Raw genomic sequence first — 20,221 nt, 5'->3', positions numbered from 1 at the left:
ATTACTCCACTCAGTCAGAAACAGCCAATCAGAACTAGCAGTACTCAGCTAGCCGCCATGCTATCAGGAAGTTTTCATTCAGTAACTCTGGATTGTTTACTGTAATGGAACCTGTATTTGCCTTTGAATGTTAAGTTTTATACTTGAATTTTTTTAGCAATGTTGAGAGGTTTTATTTTGGCTCTTTGCATTATTTAGCCTCTTCAGAGCCTTCACATGTTTTCAGTCTGTTAAATTATCAATAGCAGTACAATTTGCACAATGCCTGTTTTGTTTAGTTTTCTTCTTGGAAAAAGTTATTAAAAACAAGTTTTTGTCTAAATCAAGGTGAATTCATAGTTCCTTTTTCCACATAATGTAACCGGTAGTGTTTATGATAAAAAAAAATTAAAATAATTATGTGATCGTATTGGTGATCGGTATCGGTGATCGGCCCACATGGGTGATCGAAATCGGTATCGGCAGGAAAAAACCTGATCGACACATCTCTACTGATGAGGCATAGCAAGTGATTCATTTGAGCAATGCGATGTTATCTACCATTAAAATCAGCACATCCAGGTGAATTACTTAGAAAAGCGATTGTGGCCTGCAGTCAAAACCAAGAGCATTTGTCTCAGAGGTGCACTGCATTATATGCATTCTCACACTAAACTGTCTCCTCAGCATCTGGCACCTCCCCAAAAAGAGCTTAACAATTTTTGTTCAGCAAGGTTTATTCCAGTGTTCATTAAACAACACAAAATGCTAACTCATAGCTCACTGAGCCAACAAAAAAAAAAAAAAAAAAAAAAAGTTTTTTTTGGCCATTGTAAACTTAAGCACCTTTTTAAATTTTACTGAAGTATATTGTTCTTTTAAGTGTCATTGCCTCTCATTTAGTTTCTCAGGTGTCAGTAAACTACATCTAGTTCAATCACATTTTAAAAGGTGCTCTCTCTTCACTTTTCACTCCCTTTAGTAGACAGCATTAAAGGCTTTGATGTTAAACCCAAACAACTACCTGTCTTGCTGTGTCAGGGTAGTGGAAATGTTGGCTGCAGAATATCTGAAGGCTTACTTGGAGAGAACAGAGATTTACTCTACTTCAGACTGACCATGAATGGATCGGCACAATGCCTACACACATACAGACGCATTAGGTCTTTCTATCTTCACAAGGACTTTACACTTACTTCCATTCATTCTTTTTTATACCCTAAAATCAACTTACACCTTTGTCATAAACCCAAATTCTGATCCTAAAGCAACTCTGTCACGAGGCCCAGGCTTTGGGCCCCATAAGGAGTAGTGGGTCCTCTCAACATAGTATTTGTGAGAAATGCTAAAAACAAACACACAAATTTGGTCTTTCTGCAGTTTCGAGGACACCAATTCCCCATACAAGACTGCAAATCTAATCTGAATATTCACCACCAACAATTTGTCTGCCCAAGCTAACATAATCATGGCTGAAAGGGCTGGGAAATTGTGCTGGCATAAATTCCCTGAAATATTTTCTCCCCTCTTGGCTCATCTCGCCTCACACGTTTGCGATGGTATTTATGCACAAAAAAGAAACAAATAAATATTGATTGATTTTTTTTTTATGCTGGGTGAAGAATAGGCTCAATTCTTGTCAGAAATCCAGTTGCTTGGCAGAGCAGGCATATTGGCACATGTATTTTGTCTTTTAATGAGGTAGTTTTAAGTTTGGTAAGTGGGTGGGATTTGGACTGAAGAGTCCAAGCAGGTGGGGTTTGGCTTATATACGAGAAACTTGTTCATTTGGAAGGAACTGAAAGAAGAGGCTCTGCTGCCTTTGATTCATGTGTTCAGGATAGCTTTGGATGTTCCCACTATAGAGGTGACTTAAGCATATATTGCTGGAAGGAGTCCCTGCGGAGCACTTGGAACATGATGGGAGAAGCATATTCTTTCTGGCCAGGGAATACCTCAAAAGGAGGAGTTGAAAAATGTTGCTAGAATGAAAGAGTTTTGGATAAGATGCATGCTTGACTGTAAGCATAAGTAATATTGAAAACCTACAGATTTATTCCCAAATCTTTGTAGGCTCTTTCACAAAACTCTGCTAGCTTGGATGCCGTAATGCCACCAAGCCAGGTAGTTACCATCCAAAACACCCGAGTTATTTATGGGTCGTCTATCTTCTTGGTTTGATGCTGCAATAACAGATGGTTATTCAGCTCTCTGGAGGATTTTTAGGAAAATCAAAAATATCAAGACGGAAAGCTTGAAAGCTTTTTTCCATTAGGATACTAGATGGATGCAAGACTGAGAAACTTGCATCCACCCTTTAGGCAAGGGTTGTTTCTGAAGACAAATATATCTGGAAACCTTTGATGCACAGCACTCTATGCAAACTCTCCTGAACTCCCCTGGATGCCTCCTTTGATTGCAAGATGCCATCTTCGTTTTTCAAAACTCACAATTGCAAGGGATATGGTCGGTTGGTTGGCGTTTTATAAACGTCAGAAGTAAATTTAGTGAGGGATTGGAGTCAGTGGCTCTATGGTGGAACTAGAAAAGAAACTCGTCACGACAACAAAGCTCACTTTGAATTTATAACAGATGTTCACCTGATTTGGCTTGACCTGACCTGTAAATGTATGGTTAATATAAACCATTGAAACTATACGCTTGTTAATGAAAAGTATTTTAATTGTCTTGTCTCCTGACATTTATCCTTTAACAAGCGCCAAGATCAATGCAGATTAAGGGATAAAGCAGTGTACCTAATTAAACCTCCAAGTTTAACATTATAACTAATTTAGCCTGAAAAATGTTTGTTGTCTTCTGAATTCATGAACCAGTTTTATTGCTGTTGCTTACAGAAGATAATCGAGTGCACCACTCTGGCAAATACGTAAAACAAATCTATGTTCTTGTCAAATTACAGCCTGTAAAGGACAAGCGTTCTGTTATGATGGCATTTCACTTAAGAACATTATGTTACTCTGCACTGCTAAGATGTTTGTCCCTTTTTTTGTCGTTTTCAGCCTTCTTACCAACGCTTGCAGGTGTACACTCTAGACTCACTCAATGACTTGCTGTTATGCAAGCGACAGAAATCGTCGCCGACTGTCCTTGTAATCTATTAAATTATGAGGCAAATGAGGCAAATGACTTTTGGACATAAAAGAACAAAAAGCAGCTTCAAGACATATTCAAAGTCTTATTAAAATATAAGTGTTATGTGTAAATGAAACATTTTTATCTAAATGTTGAACTTAAAACTAAATGGTAAATCTGTATCTCAATGTTAAATCTAGACCTCAATTTCAAATTATAATCTAAACATCCACAGCTAAATACTAAGTCAAAATTTGAATTTTACATGTTTACTTTAATCTTAATGTTGAATCTAAAATGTTATGAAGATGTACAAATTAACCACACCCCTTGAACTGCCCTCAATACTTGTGGTCAATCTTACAATGAATGAGGTTTGACAAGACTGAGTCAAAATGACAGACATTTTTTAAATTTCTGCACCAGAAGCTGTACGGGGCCTTTGATTTCAAAGCAAAGTGAGTTTAAACACACCAAAATGACCAGAGTCAACAAGATATTCAAAAACAATACAAGAAACTTTTTAAATCCAAGTCTGAGAATGAATAAAGACCTCTGAAAGTGAAACATTTATATCTGTAAAGCTTTTCCTTTAAACTGATAGAGGAAAAACCCAGATGATGACGAGAAATGTTACCTAAACAAGAGCTGTCATCTCTAATAATAATATCATAATAGCTATGGCTACAGTTTGTGCTGTTATTATGCCATGGTTTAATTAGCTTAGCATTGTTATTGGTCAAGTTGAAGTTTCTGTGTTGAAGTCACTGACAAGCATACATAAATTCTAGGGAAATATTAAAATAGACTATCTTGTAGTTAGCAAAGGAAAGAGAAAAAGCTGCTCCTATGTGGAATAGACATAAGTCATATATAAATAATCTGGAAATGAATTGATGTAGAGTAATAGCAAGAGTACTGATCTTTAATAAAGGAAAGCACACATGGAGTGAAGCAAGTCTTTGCCACAGCAGCCTTTCAGGATCATTGTGCTTCTTATTAGGCATGCCATAGTAGAAAGATGCATCCTAATTTTCTCAAAATTAAATCAAGTGCCAGTGGTTTAAAAAACAAAACAAACAAGCAAAGCTTATGATCCACTGTTTTAGGCTCACAGCGACGCCCCATCTGGGCAAACAAATAAAAACAGATGATGGACGGGGCTGAAGCTCCCTTCTCTGGGGAATACCATTGAAGGTGGTTTTCTGTCTGGCAGTGGCTTTTAATAAAAAACACTTTAGTCAGTCACACATATGCCAGATATTCTTCAATGAGAGCACTTCAAAAGGGTGGGTGTGGATCAGCGACTCCACAACAAAAGAATTATCTTTAAAGGGCAATAAAGGAATCCTGATTCATAACAGATCCAACAAGAGAGCGGAAAAGTGTGAGAGAATCATTTTAATGTCTTAATGAAGATGAAGTGAACACAGCTGGTTGATTCTGGTAGGTTTTGTAAACACATGTCATTATCTAACACGAAAGCAAAATAAAAACTAAAAAAAATGTGGTACAGACAGGCTAATTCATCTGTAACGAGAGCAGACAGATTGCACAAGTCCGACTTCTGTCTTCGGTAAAGTAGAGGACTCGCTGTTTCAGTCACCAGCTGAGGAAATGTAATGAGTTCACACGAATAGCAAAGTCAGCTCGCACGCCTACCCACATCAGAGCTGTGTACTCTCAAGGAAAGTCAGAGGAAGGAATAAAATCATGTTTAAAAACACTTAAAACTTTACTCAAAGCCATTTCTGTCTTACATGCTTTTATGTTTTACACAGCATCTCCAATCTCCATCTCATTACGTCCGCAAGGTTGATGAGATTCATCTTGTTTGAAATCTAGGACGATAATCAGTTAGAGGCTGCACAATGTTTCAGACGGGAGGAGAAATTTGCAATCTTCAACATACAGCCAGAGGTCCAGTGGATCAAAGCTTATTCATGAGTCCTGACCCAAATCTGATTGAGTCTTTGGAAAAGTAGCTAGAGCCCTTTCAAAAAAGAAGAGTGGGTAGGAAATTCAGTCTGCAGATCATAAAGCTGGTGGAGAATAGACTTCAGAACAAATTTTAGCATTGTTGGTTTCTCCAAGTATTAATTTGTGAGGGTGGAATACAAGTGAAAGCCACTTTTCACTCTTTCATATGTAAAGAAAGGGAAAACCACATCTCATTTCCTTATGTTTCAGTTTCATGAGCTACTTTGTGTTTATCTCATACAAAACCCAATTAAACCCACTGGAATCTACTGCTGCTATCTGACAAAAAGTCACAAAAGCTTTCCTTTTACAACAGATTGAGAATGTAGCTGAGCCGATTGATTCTCATCTCTGGTCACTGAGATTTCTCTTATTGAGCTAGATTTCTGAGGTAGAATTTCTACTGCGCCTATCAGCAAACAGAAGTAGAAGCTGTGAACATTGATTTTCTGCGTTGTTTTAGGATCGTAATCTGCCTGTAGGTCGGAAGTAGTGGAGGAAGTGAATGAAGCCATTCAATCCATATTGGTCAAATCAAGTCAATAGCACATTTCAGTGACAAGGCAGTTTGAATTGCTTTACATCATAAAAACCGTGCTTCCAGATATTGAATTAACTTAAACAGCCATCTCTCGTTCGGCACAGCACTTGGTTGTATGCAGCGCAAGCAATTTCTAGGAAGCTTCATAGGATCAAACCATCATGTTGCATTCATCATGGACAAACGTTGGAGATTTAAAACCTCAACAGAATCCACACTTCCAGGAAGTGTCAATGTCTAGGTTTACACAAGCACAATTCTTTCTTGAACATTGGAAATCTTGAACGTTTCTACAGATCTGCATCATATAGTGAAGGGAAAAAAAAACTGGTTTACAATGTGAAACTCTTCAATCATTTGAACCTTCGTCTTTGACCTATCTTACTTCATCAGTCACATCACACAGGTCTGATTTCCACATACCCTAAAGAGCCAACCTGAAACTATATTTTATTTAACACACACGACAATGCAGGTAATGGCATTGTAAAGTGTTCTTTAAGTGTGGTAATTATAACACAGAGTCAGTCATCACAGCTACTGTATAATAATGCTTCTTTAAGGCAATCATTTCCCTGACACTCTTGACTTCCTTTGTGTCTGCAGATATGCAGAAACTGATGTCCGCCATCTCAACGCTTCAACAGACTCAAATAACAGCCTCTTCCTTAGAAGCCAAAGCAAGCGCATTAAACGACACTGGCTATCGTTGCACCTTTTAAATAGTCAAATAATAACTAAATCCACAGGGAAAAGCACGTACTAAAGCAAATGTGATGATATGAAAGGCTCCGTTAGTCTTTATTAAATGTGTTTTAATATCGAAACAGATTGCGACTGGTGACACATGTGGTGTTTGGGTCTGTCTAATTAGTTTTCTAATGATGTTTATAATCGATTCACCATAGGCTCACTAGGTCTAAATCAGCACATAAATGTGAATCAGCCATGTCAACCAAGACTCAAGTGGTAACTATGCATTCATATAGAAAAATGAATGCATTGAGTTTCAATCTGGAAAGAAATCTCTGAATTGCATCATAAAGTACTAGGAAAGCCATACAATCTGCTATGAGTCAGTCGTTTTATTTTCTGTGCAGTTTAAAAATTCATGCGAATGTTTAAACTCGTCAGTTTTCCACTGACAATACCTCACAGTTGGACAACTAACCTGTCAGGCTAACATGTCACCAGGTGGCAGGAAACATGGAGGAAGGATTTGAGTCTTCATTAATGATGCATGGTGTGTCAGGATGTAGTCTGCAGACACTGTTCAAAAATTGTCAAGTTTATGATTGCCAAGTGCCAACATTTCTATCTCCTAATGGAATCGACAGCCACTCAGCACATTGTTATTTACTTACCCCTCAGTGCTATGAACATGGCAAAAACAAGACTTGAGACTCAACTTCGACTTCTGCCATAAACCTGAAACTCAACTCCTGGTCTAAGGCTGAGTTTTTGAGAGTGGAAGGAAGCCTGCATTTGAGTTACAGACTGAAGTTCCTGTTTTACTGTGAAAGGATTAACTCAATTATTAGTCTGTGACATTGGTGGATAATGAGAGGCTAATGGCTAGCGAGCTGCAACTTTGCAGATAGCTTAAAAGCTAAAAGCTCTAAACGCTTTTCAGTGCAATACATCATGAAGAAGTGGACAAACTGTAGACAGGGATAAGCAGTTTTTAACTTAGTGATTAAGAAGAAAAAAAATACTATTTCTTTGGAAATTCAACTTTAACAGGTTTTAATTTCTATGTATTATCTTTACTACACCACAAATATTTATTTACATTTCTAATAAGATAAATATTACACTATTTTTAAAGTGTTGTAAAGCAATCTTTAGTATCTCTTTGCATGCTGAAGTAAAAGATTTAAACATAACAATTTAAGGAAAGGAATATAGGAATATATTTAAAGATCCTTATTAAATGTCCATGTGGTAATTTAGACTTAAGGATATATAGTCCAGCTTTGGAATCCTAACCTACAGTATTTATCCTTGATGTTGGGGATTTTATGAGAATAGACTTAGGGTGCAAGACTTCAGACATGACTTGGACTCGATTTGGAAAAAAAGACTTGTGAACATCTCTGTCTGGTGCTAGACTCTGTTCTTACTTTTGTTTATTAAAGAACACGGATGTTTTTCCTCAATAAAGTCAACTCTGCACCACTTCACTGTGTCTCCGTAAACCTCTCACCCAGTAAATATTTCATCCTGCCTCTGAGTTTTGTCAAAAAATGTACTTAATGAAGACAGTTTAGCTTCTCGTTTCATATTATTTATTTCACTATCGCTCTTAACAGATGCTCTAATATCACAATTTCACTTCATCAATGTTGATTTTTGTGTTTGGCTTCACATTCCTGATCAATATTGGAATCTGTGGAAAGACATTTCTTACATAATATGTGTGCTTTTTCACCATGACATCATGCCCGGCAACCATAGTTAAAAGCGCCCCCTGGCGTTTATCTAGCACCACTACAAGCCTAATCAACGCCAGCAGGATTTAATGAGCCTCACAAGGAGTTATTTAAACACCTGGTAATGCTGTATATGACAAACATCTGGCTTATGTTTAGTAACTCAGCTTTCAGATTGTTAAACCTATTATATCACGACTGCTTTCAATACTACCCTTGGCTCTTTCAAAAGAAAATCTAAACAGACGTGAAGTAGAAGAGCATAGGTTTTGCACCAACACCTAAAATCAAATTAATGATCTATCAAAGATATATTTACATGTATATAAACTTGCTATACATATATTAAATAATTTAAAAAAGCACATATGTAATTTTGTAGGCACAAATTTTTCATTAAAACTTTTTACATTTATAAAGAGTTGAGATTGGCTTGTTGAATACATCCCAATCTCAACGTAACAGTTGTCATAACTCCACAATGAAGTGTACGATAATATGCCTTACTTGCTCTGAAATAGTTGAATCTTCCTTCTTGTTCCCTTACACATTTTCCCTGATTGTGTGCGTGTGTGTCAGAGTGTGACCTTCCGTTGGCTCCCTGTGTGTTCCTGAAGGCATGGCTTCCTGATCCCTGGCACTCTGCATGGTTCAGCTGCTCCTCATTAACTCATCACCATGAACTTTATCTTCACTGCGACTCACTTCACTCCTCATCTGACCGTGGTACTTGCCAGATGGGTAACATTCAATCCAGCTGAAAAATGTTAGTCTTTTTCTGAAGTTAGTTTTTCTTAATCCATTTTGTTCACCGCTTTTCACTTTGTGCCTGCTCTTTCTGCCACTTGCTGACTGACCAGCCTCTTCTGCAAACCTGTCAGAGTTCCTGGAATCACTTACACTTGTCATTGGGATAGCAGTGGGCTGATGAATAACATTTGCCACTTGTTTCTGCTCGTGTCTGCTTTTCGGATTCAATTTCAGGTTGTAAGAATTCTAGGGTCTGCTGGTTAAAACCTGCACTTGTAATATTTCCCACCTATTTACAGCAAATATTACCTTCCAACAATCAAGATGGCCCCCCGAATTTTTTTGGGTGTTAATGCTTTCGCCCACATCAAACAAACACCCAAAGGTGTTCTTCGTGTCACAGTTTTGTCACCTGTTTTATGAAGCACTCTTTCAGAATTAAATAACCAGAATTCGAAATATTTCTTCCAAGTTTTCTTGCTGTGAGTGATCATTAGTGGTTTATGTTATTAGCAGAACAATGTGCACAAGGTAGCAGTTGCTGTAAAAAGGTTTTAGTATAATTTTAAAAACAAAATCAAATGATTTTAAGTTTTTTTTTTATTATTATCTTACATGTTGACTTCCTGAAGGTGGAGTTTCAGAAAGAGCAGGAGCTTTTAAAGAGACAAAAGTCCAATTTCAAGGCATTAAATCAGGAAGTCAAATTTCTTTTAAGTCATATTCAATGTATATATGACATTTTTATAACAGCTGAAAGTAACAGTTTCCTGATTGTGCTATATATAATGATACTATGTGCCTGGAAAATACATAATATTGTCTCTTTAAATTTTGACACTACATACCACATACGTTTCTGTCATTTTCTATATAACTTTTAACTGCTCTGTTATTAACTTTAAGCAGCAACCTCTGAGTGTATTCTGTAGACCAGGAGTGTTTCTGCTTCAACACCCCTTGACCACATAATCAGGTCATTAGCAGAACTCAGCAGAACTTTACTGCATGCTGAGAAGGCACCGTAGAAGTTGCAGGTCCCACGGCCTTCAAAATTAGAGTTTGATATCCCCGACCTAGACAGTACAGACACGTAACATTTCCACATCCAGCAAAGTCAGTGACAGACAGAAGTAAAGACTCAACAGAACAAAGTAGACCAACTTTGGTTGAGTCTGTTCATTAGCAGCAATGAACAGTCGACACGTCTCTGAAGAAAGAGCTTCATTTTAAACAGCTTCCTTTGTACTTCCCCAAACTTCATTTTAAACACTTCACTGACACTGAGAGTAGCCGACGCTGAGTCATCGTTCCTCAACTTGCACACCTTACAGGCACCTGAACAACGGAGCAAGTGAGGCAAGGAGAAAACTTCTACTTCTGTTCCCCTGTTATTTGACCCAGTAAAGTCTGATCACTCCCTGCAGTCACAAAAATGTCTCAAGTTACTAGTGCTTTAATTCTCAATGCATATCTTTTTAACTATAAAATAAAATTAAATATTAGAAATATTTGAAAAAATGTGGCTCTGTTATCCACTGCACACAGCTGTCATGTTATGTTGCAGTGGAGCTCTCCACTATTTGTCATAGCAACGACACAATTAATATTTTTGAACTTCACCAAGCTGTAACCTCCTTAAATAGTCTTCAAATTGGCATACAGACTAAACATCCAAAACAGAGAAAAAACAACAATAAAGTAACTTCCCTGGACACCACTTTTGGGATCATTCACATACCCCAAACCTTCAAATCTACCGATACACTAGACTGATGTAACCAGCTGTTGGATGGAAGAATTCTCTCAAAACCTTTTGAGAGAATTCTGTTTTCTAATCTCTCCTCATTCGTTAGTCTAAACACTTTTCTCTTGCATCTCAACCTGATTAGTGGTAGGTCAACCATTGACCAGGTTGAGACGCAAGAGAATAAGCATTAGTCTTTGGACCTACCTCACCGTATCTAACTCTCCCAGCTATTCTGGGGTGATTCTGAGCTAATTTCAAGTTAAGAATCAATAAACCATCTACAAGCAAATCCAGCAAGTTTTATAGTATTCATGTCCTCTGCAGGTAAACTCGAATAGCAGAAGTGGACAAATTGAAGAGAAATATCAACAATGCTGTCCGAGCAAATTTCTGCATAAAACACAGCAACAAACTTCTGAACAATCATACAACACTTTGAACTGAGCTTGGTCAAAATAGTTAGACCAAAGCCTGGTGTCGAGTCTGGTGTCAAGTCTGCCTTTCTGAGAAACAAAATGATGTAATTTTCGTCAAAAGAGCCAATTTCAGCACTTCACATGAAGTATGTGGGGACCTTTACATTGTGACCAACTCTTCAGGAAACAGAATAAAAACCTGATTAACATCATTTTCTCATTTTCTTTAATGTAGTTCTTCTCCTGAACTCCTCTGTTCTCCACATTGCTTGAACTTTTTACGTTCAACCGTATATCAGTACCCTAACTACAGGAACTAGATGGCGTGATGAATGATGTCAACAAGGATTCTTCAACAAAAGAAAAAAATGTCAAGGGAAGCAATCCCCTGTTCATAGATGACTCTCTAGAATTTGTCATCGGATGAGTGGGTGAGATGTGGCTGCTCTTCCCAACTTGCCGTGTCACCAGGAAGAAGTGTGAGTGACGACCCAGATAAATTATCCATGGTGTGCGATTGGTAGAGCCTGTTTTAGATATGGTCCCTTATAGTGTGAACAAAGATGGCAGGTTTAAATTCCAGCCAAGACTACTGGAATATTAACACTCGACCCAGGTGGTGCTGCACCAGTATAAGCAGCTCATAATTTTTATGCGTGTGTACATGCGTGTGTGTGCCTGCGTGCAGGTGTGTGGGTGGGGGGAGTGGGGGTGCGTGTGCGTGCGCGCGTGTGTGTGTGTGTGTGTGTGTGTGTGTGTGTGTGTGTGTGTGTGTGTGTGTGTGTGTGTGTGTGTGTGTGTGTGCGTGTGCGTGTGTGTGTGTGTGTGTGTGTGTGTGTGCGTGCGTGCGTGCGTGTGTGTGTGTGTGTGTGTGTGAGGAATTCAGAGGGTGACTCATAAAAGAGCAGAGCGTGTTTGGTGGGAGAGCAGTAAAAGGTTACCTATATGTGGAGGAGGAAATGTAATCCATGGAGAACTCTCCATTACACTGACAAAGGAGATCATAACCATTTACATGTCTGTGGATAAAGCAGAGTGTTATGGAAATTTAACCTGTAAAATTAGATAATTTTTTTCAAATGCGTTTTTGAGGGTTGAAACTAGTTAATATGCAGTTAAACAAGGAAGTACAGAGGCTTTTAATAGGGTAGAGCAGTTTTTTTCTTTTTTTTGCAACGTATCGTAATAAATCACATCCTGTCCAACCTTTATTTTTAAACATCCTATGTTGTATTTTACTTGTTCTTTTGTTCTGTATTTATTTCTTTTGATTTTTGGCTAAACTGCACAGCGTTTTATGAATATTTTGTGATTTTAAATGTGCTATACGCATAAATTTGGCATGCAACATTCTGTGTGGTTCAACGGTATCGGTCAGGAGAAGGATACAAAAATATTCTCCAGCATAATCATGATCTGGGCTTGCTATTCTTCAGAAGCAACTGGGCGTTTTGCAAAAGCAGATGGAAATGATAAACATTTCCAAGTTGGGTTAGACCCAGAATAATCACATTTTTCCAAGATAGCAGGAGATGATGAAGAAGGACTTAATTGTTTTACTTTACGATAAACCCAACCATTGAATATCACGCTTTGTACTAGAAAATCATTGGCTCGATCTAGGGCTGAAACGATTCCTCGAGTGATTCGAGTACCTCGATTATTAAAATTCCTCGAGGAAAATTGACCTGCCTCGAAGCTTCGTTAATTTATGCTTTACCATTTAGCGCACCGTGTTTCAGCCGGAACATTATTTGCGTTGAGCGGAGCTCTGACTTCCGCCTCTGAGTTGTTGACGGAAGCTATGTGTTAGCGGCATAACGTCCAATCTTCAAGTTCGGCCCACGGGGATTTTACTGATTGGTGATAATTCCGGGTTTTCATCGTTTTTGTGGGACCAATAAACATCCTTAAAATTACCGGCGCGATGCCGGGAGTTCGGCAGCCTTTCTGCTCCGGAGCTGCTGGTTGAACGGCGGGAAGAAGCTGAGGAGGATTTATACAGTTGAGCGGAGAGACTGAACACGGCGGGCGGCTGAGGGTTGATGCTTACAGGGTAAGAGCAGCTTTACGGACGAACCGCACAATAAATTTATATCATCCCGGTCTGAACAAACGGGAGGCGGAACATGGCTGGTAGATGAGTTTCTGAACGGAGGAGCCGTAAATATCCTGTATTGCTCCCCCGGTCTACAAAAAAGTAACTGGTAGGGAAGCACAAATGTGGAAAAAATAGACTGATGTTGATATCCGATAGTAACACTGGTGTTATGGAAGATTTACCAATATTTTATTTCATAATTGTTTTTATCCGATTACTCGATTAATCGTAAGAAAAATCTATAGATTACTCGATTACTAAAATAATCGTTTACAACAGCCCTAGCTCGATCCCTGATGCTGTACGTCTTCCCCTTCTCTCCAATAAAAGCTACTGTTGCCACAAAAACCTAAAACAAAACTACAAAAATGCACTAAAATAACTACAGTCTGAACTAGGTCTAGTAGAAAATCAATGTGGTAACCTGAAAAGGACTGAGGGCAAAATTTTTCCACCAAATCTGATAGCAAATTTTTGCAAAGCAGTTAGCAGACAGTTCCATCTTAAGATCTGAGATGCTGATACATCCCCATCGAGTATCACAGTGTGTGGACTTGGTGGGCCCAAATTCAAACAGTACATTAAAGGAGACACTAAAGGATCCATTAACCAAAGGAAACTGACACTAAATAAAGAGTCCAAACCAAACTATGCAAAGAACAAAGCAAAAGAAATGGCATTTTATGGAACGCCCTAAATGAAAACAATAGACAACTCTAAAGAATCCAAATTCATACAAAAGAGATGCTCAAAAACACAAACACCCACAGCCTAATGGCACCAACTTCATCAACTTCTTTGCTGCAATGAGTAATACCCCTTAAGTCTGTTGTGAAATCGTAAGAGGCAATCAAGAATGTGCATGAGCAACACTAGTTTAAATATTTACGTGTGCTAATATCCCTTCTGTGCAAGAGTTTTCTGGAGGCAGAATTAATCAAATTGGTCGAGTGGATATGGAAATATCTGTCGCATGTGCGGCGGGGCGGGGGACACTGGTGTGATGCGCACCATTCATGGTGCACTCAGTGTGGGTAGGGACACCAACAAGCTGAAATTGTCTCAATCCATCAGTTCTGCAGTCTGCTTAGCAAAGCTGTTCCTCCAATAATGTGCGAGAGGACCGCCAGATGAGTACAAGCCAGTGTGGACACACACATATACTGACTGTAAGTGTGAAGAACTACACACGGGGAAAAAAAACATGCACACAACAATTTCACTTTCTCAGTCTCAATAGTCACAAACACACACACACCTCTAGAGCCTAAACACGTCCTCTCTGACCTGTTTCAATACAACAGCTTCCATTTGCTACTGCAACATCTTCAAATCCTTCGCCTTTTCACCAATTTACCCTCATTGATGTAGATTTTTGACTATTTTCAGTCAACATCGCAACCAGAACCCAGCCTGGATTAGTTCCGTTTTTTTTTTTTTCATTAACACCTCAGAGTGAGTCCATAATATAACACACACCATATGTGCCCGGCGCGAAGGAACCAAAGCTTCGTTGGAATCACTGCATAAAGAGCAGAACGAAATGAGAAAAACTGAAATGCTAATGACTAAAACGAGGCATAAAGTGACTTTTCTGATGACTCACTGAACAATATGGGTGAGGGTTTAGCCATTAATCATGAGTTTGAATAAGAAACTACACACCGTTCTCCTTTCTGGTAGAAATTACTCTGAGCATCAATTATTAGTAATTTTGTCTCAGAATTCAGTGGGGGAGAACTCCTGTAGTGGCCTTTAGCTATGCTGTCAGGTTATTGATCTTTAAAAAGGTGCTTTCTGAGGGCTTTGCACTGAGTAACTTCAAAAGCAGGCTTTGCCCGCAACAGCATTAAGGCAAATTAGCACAGTTTAATCACCAATTAGATGAATTACCCACAACTAAAAGCCTGAGTATCTTTCATAAACACTACTGCACAAAAATTATCATGAACCAATGGCTGACAGACGTTGATATAAACAGGCCTTTCGATTGACAATGTTTCAAAATGTGGCATGTTTGAAGGACGACTTCCAGCTGGTTTAAACTGCATTTTCATTGATCAATGGAGACGGAAAGGGGAACCCAACCAAAACTTTTTCTTATAGTTTTCTGTGAACTTCATTGAATTACTCATCTAAAATAAAGTCAGCTATCATGTGAGCATCACTGACACAAGGAGAAAGATCAGCTCCAAATCCAGCTACCTGCACATTTCAACCGGTCCAAGATGGTTCACAGGCGGTTTACTTTAGTTTGTCACTTGAAAATATGATTTAACCTAATAACTCACATTTTACTTTGAAATCCCTGATGAGAATCTGGTCACTATGTTAGAGACTTTTATTTTTAAGTGAAAAAAGTAGTTTTTGAGTTGACCTGTTGTTGTGACGGAGTAAACTTACAGAGATTGCTCACTTTATTGGACCTCAACACTTGGGTGACACTGCAATTGCCAAATTGTGACATTGGCGGAATATCGACAAAGTTTTGCATACATTTGTAAAGGAAACACAGCTAATGAGATGACAGAAACTTGGTGAAAAATATGTAGACTCGAGATTATTTCTCAAATCAGCGTGACACCTACCCACTAAGGGCTGAACGGCTCTTAAGCAGGGAACCTACAGTGACTCCCTTTTCTCCTTCATCTTCATCCTTGTTCTTGAGAAGGAAAGCAATTTTGATGAGGAAATACTTTTTGTACCGTTGTGGTCCAGATTGCACTTTGTTCTTTCGGTTCTGTTTGTATATCTTGAATTCAAACCTGTCTGCCATCTACTTCAAATCAAGATAAGCAACCAGATGTTGCCTGGAAATGAACACCCTTCTGTCTGTTTCCTTTCCTAGAACATGTGGAATATTTGCCTCCACCTCTTTATTCTCCTTGTTCCTCTCCACTCATCCTTCTGCTAAGCCTGGCAGGGCAGTGCACCAGCAAGTGATGTGGCGACATCACTCCCCAGTATCTGTCCTGGGTAACACTATACAGTAAGGACTCAACACACACACACGCACACGCATCCACACGCGCACACACACACACACGCACTCACACACTGTCTTTAATAGTGCCAGCTCTGTGCCCATTCATGCAAACACCGGAACACAACATGACAGTATTTATGCGCAAACACAGACACGCACACACAAATCTCTCATTCTGCTCATTTGATCTAATAGGTCCTTAGCAATTTCCAGCATTTTCCATTGGGTGCTGGCCAGCTACCTGGAACTAACACTGAACCTAAACATAGAGTCCTTTATGCACTCAGGTGTCTTAAATGTCGCTGTGTTCTCAGGAAACAAAGTGCAGCCTCTACGAGAGACCTTTGATGTTAACCGAATCATACATCCCTTTTGTTTTTCCTCTCCTGTTTTGATCAGTGCAGCTGCAGCTTAACAAGTGATGGAATAGAGTTTGGCAACAAGATCCTTTTGTTTGAGATTTAATAACGTTGGTTGCATTGCTTTAGAGAAACACAATAAGTGATCACGTAGCAATACAGGGAGAGAAAATTTGCCTAGAAATGATTAAACTACCTGTGATATAAACTGTAACAGCTCTTACATAGCACGTGCAACGTTACAATATACAACTATGTTTTCAATAATTTATGTGAGTAATTTATATGACTTTTCGAATAAGTTATTGTGATAAATGATAATACTGTTTTAAGACCCTTTTCAAGTCATAATGGCAAAATAAGTTTCTCATAGATTAATAAACTTTAAATTCTAGTCAACGTGTGGATGACATTTTAAATATCCAAAATAAATAAACAAAACTAAATAAAATAAATAAAAAGTCTCTGAAAAACAAACATGTCCTTCAAAAAAAAGTGCTTGATGAGACCAAAGGACAAGACTGAAGACTTTTGTCATCCAGTTTTTGGTAGAAAGAAAGAGAGAGAAAAGAGAAAAATGTTAAATTATTGAGTTTGTTTGAATTTATAATGAACTACAAAATCTATGAGCTATGAAGTTTCTGTTTGTTGAAATATGTTTTGTTATTTAAGCTTGGCAATAGTTGGTCCATTCAAATGCTGAAATTTAATACATCAGCCAATAGATGACACAAATTTACAAGTGGACAAAATGGGGTTACTCTGTGAAACATGACTCAGAAAAGTGAAAAAAAGAAGAAAAAGAAAACTGAAAAATATGAAATATGGGGGAGGGGGAAAGAAGAAGATGAATTTTACACTCAGTCCATCATTCAGAAAGCAATTTATCTTGCAGAAATATAAGTGGGAATGGGCTCAGCTTGATCATTTTAACAAGGTGATACTCACAGAGTGGCAATTCATTTGCCTTGGTTGATTCCCCCCTCCCCTGTTAGTACACCAGAACAGCCTGGGGATCATTTGCTGACACACTCATACCATGGATAACTCAATCAATTTCCTACAGACTCACACCCAAATACCAAACCTGCTTCTGTTACTCAGACACAATCCAACATGTAGACAAGTCAACGCAGTGTGTGGGGGGAAAGCAACACTTTACACACTGGTACGTATAAGTACATGGATGTGCTGTGATTTTTGCATACCAAAACAAAAAAAACGTCAAAACGTTTGTTGAAAGAAAACAACAAGTCGGTCCGGCACAAAATGCAGACTGTGGCTGGAACCCATTTCCTGCAAATGTGATTAGCGCAACACACGCTATCTCATTTGGGAGATAGAGACTTAATGTCAACCAGAGGAGCATTATTCTGCGAGAAAGAAACAGCAGCCGCTCATCTGTATCAAAATTCATACAGCAGGTATAGCCGATTCCTCTATACACCCAAACACATTAGGAAGAAGAAACAAAACACCTTTGTGATGCTCGGTGTGAATCCTGACGCCAAAACAAACAGCAACGATCAAAGGGAACCTTTCTTTTATAAATCATGCACTTTGTGCTTTGTTGATCACTTATGTGTGAAAGTATTTGTGAGAAGCATGTGTCGATGCCACGTGAGTTTTCGCAACTGTGCAGCTTTACCAAACATCTCTCGGTGTGTTTGGAAATGAGGTGACATTTTATGTTTTACATATGCATTTGCGTGCTGGGGTTTTTTATCAAAGCCGTATGCATCGCATTATGCAGTCAATTGAGAAAGGATTAGTTACATCCTGGGTTTATGAGATTCAGATTTAATTTGCAATATGTAAAGATTAAAACAGTGGACTCATGTAGCATCTTTGCAGCTAGCAGATTTCTTTTCACTGATGCTGGAGCCTGAGATTGAATGTGTATTCAAATGCCCCCGTTTGTCCTGTGCCGCACACACATCCAGTTCATGTTTGCTTTTTGCCACAAAATCATTTAAGCAAACTTTTAGTTGAAGTAGGCGAATGAATATCCAACTTTTATTTTGATGCTGTGATTTTTTATGTTAGCTCACCGCTCAGGGTGTCAGTCTATTGTGGGGTGACAAAAGTGTTCTACGGAGAAAAAAAAAAAAGTCAGTTGCACCCAGATGTGTTTCAATAGGGAGTGGTGACCCGCTGGTTTTAACTACAGTGCAGTCATATTGAAAAGATACAATGAGGCTGGTCAATAATGCTAAACCTGGTAAGTGATTATCTAAATTTGATTGAGTAAGTACAGTTAGAGATTTGGGAGAAGGAAAATAACATTTTGAATGTTAAAAGGAGTGTTACAGTAATAAATATAGAGAAATGAAACTCTACATTGATACAGATTCTGTAAAAAAAAAAATGTCTTGATATGTTTAATAATTTCTCATCCTCATAAATCCAGGGCATCTTTCACATAATATTCACCTCTGACTGGAAATTAAGAGCACTGATGTTCTGTTTCTGACCGCCACGATATCAGAGCAAAGCAGACATGATTCAGCACTGAGCTTCTCCATCACCCCCTAGTTTTCAGATGAAATAACTGGTTTTCAGTGAACTGAAATACATTTTAGAGAAAGTTAAACATGTCAAAGTCCAGGTGTACAAACACTCACAGCTCTTCCACAAGAGTATTTTAAAAATCAAAACAAAAGCCACACAAATTAATCACTAAAAATTAACAACGTGCAAAAGCCAGTCCAGCTTTATGACTAAAGTTTTACATTTTCAGATTATTTCATTTCTTTTCTGCTAAGTGTCTTGTCCCGCTTTACAATGCACTGGCGCTTTTTCCTGCAAACTTGCCTGAAGCGTGAGAGATTACTTGTGTAAATCTCCCCTACATCCCACTTAAACAAATGGTTTGCTTTGTTAAGTGTGCACAGCTGATCAGAACTGCTCAGTGTGGGAGGCTGCGGTCTGGAGCAGATGTAACGACTTAACCCCCGCGACCTCGGCTGTCCTGCAGGAGCAAATAAAATGTCAGCATCCGGCTTCGCAGCATCTCCTCTGACAGCTCCACTTCCTTCTCACAGAGCTCTTCTCCCAAAAGAAAGGGCTCGGAATAGGGCGGTTCGATGATGGGAACACAATACCTCAGTTGAAAGCCTTTTTCATTTGCACTATTGGTGTAGAGTTATAAAAAGCCTTAAAACAAATCCATCTTTTCATCTAAGCTTCAATGCCGCAAAGATCTTGGGATCACCAAGACAACAGCCTGTTTTCAATCAAAGGGCTTTCCTCCCAGAACCACTTTGTTTTGAATTAAGTTGAAGCACTGGCCTGTTGACATCCGTCACATTTGTAGCCTGACTGATTTCCCAGATCTCTTGGAGAAAGTCCAAGTTGTACAAAGATAAGTTAAGCTGTGACCTAATTATATCAAGAGACAGCGAGCACACTAGAGTTTCTGTTTCAGTGTCACTTACTTTCGCTCTGTCTGTGTTGACCTGATTCACAACAAACGTTATCATGACCAACAAGCTCTGATTCAGAAATATAGAGCTCTGTTTACTGTAGCTCAGCTGTGCATGATGTCATGAGCCACCATGTCAAAGGACATTTTATACAACAGGATGTCATCAAAAAGTAAGCTTTTGTTACAAAAATTGATATTCATATAGTATCTTTAAGCAACGTTATAACTTATTAATTTTCATGGTTGTGGCTTACGGTGGCTGAAAACTCAAAATGTATGTATTTTCTCAGAACTTTAGAGCATCTCAACATAACATCAACATTAGCCTTAAGCCATCATGGATTCTGTATATCTACTCTTCTTTTTCCAACTCTGGGACCTTAATTTCCAATTGTTGTGACCATTAT

General features: G+C 38.6%; 1 protein-coding gene across 7 annotated transcripts in view; it reads right to left on the bottom strand.

Annotated features, from left to right (window-relative positions):
* The window catches only part of kcnq5a (potassium voltage-gated channel, KQT-like subfamily, member 5a), a 129,631-nt gene that overhangs the window by 108,594 nt on the left and 816 nt on the right, over positions 1-20,221 (bottom strand). The window lies entirely within an intron of this gene.

The sequence above is a fragment of the Poecilia reticulata genome, chromosome 15 (assembly GCF_904066995.2).
Source record: "Poecilia reticulata chromosome 15, P_reticulata-male-v2, whole genome shotgun sequence".
Classification (NCBI taxonomy): Eukaryota; Metazoa; Chordata; class Actinopteri; order Cyprinodontiformes; family Poeciliidae; genus Poecilia; species Poecilia reticulata.
This window is presented reverse-complemented; position numbering and strand designations above follow the sequence as displayed.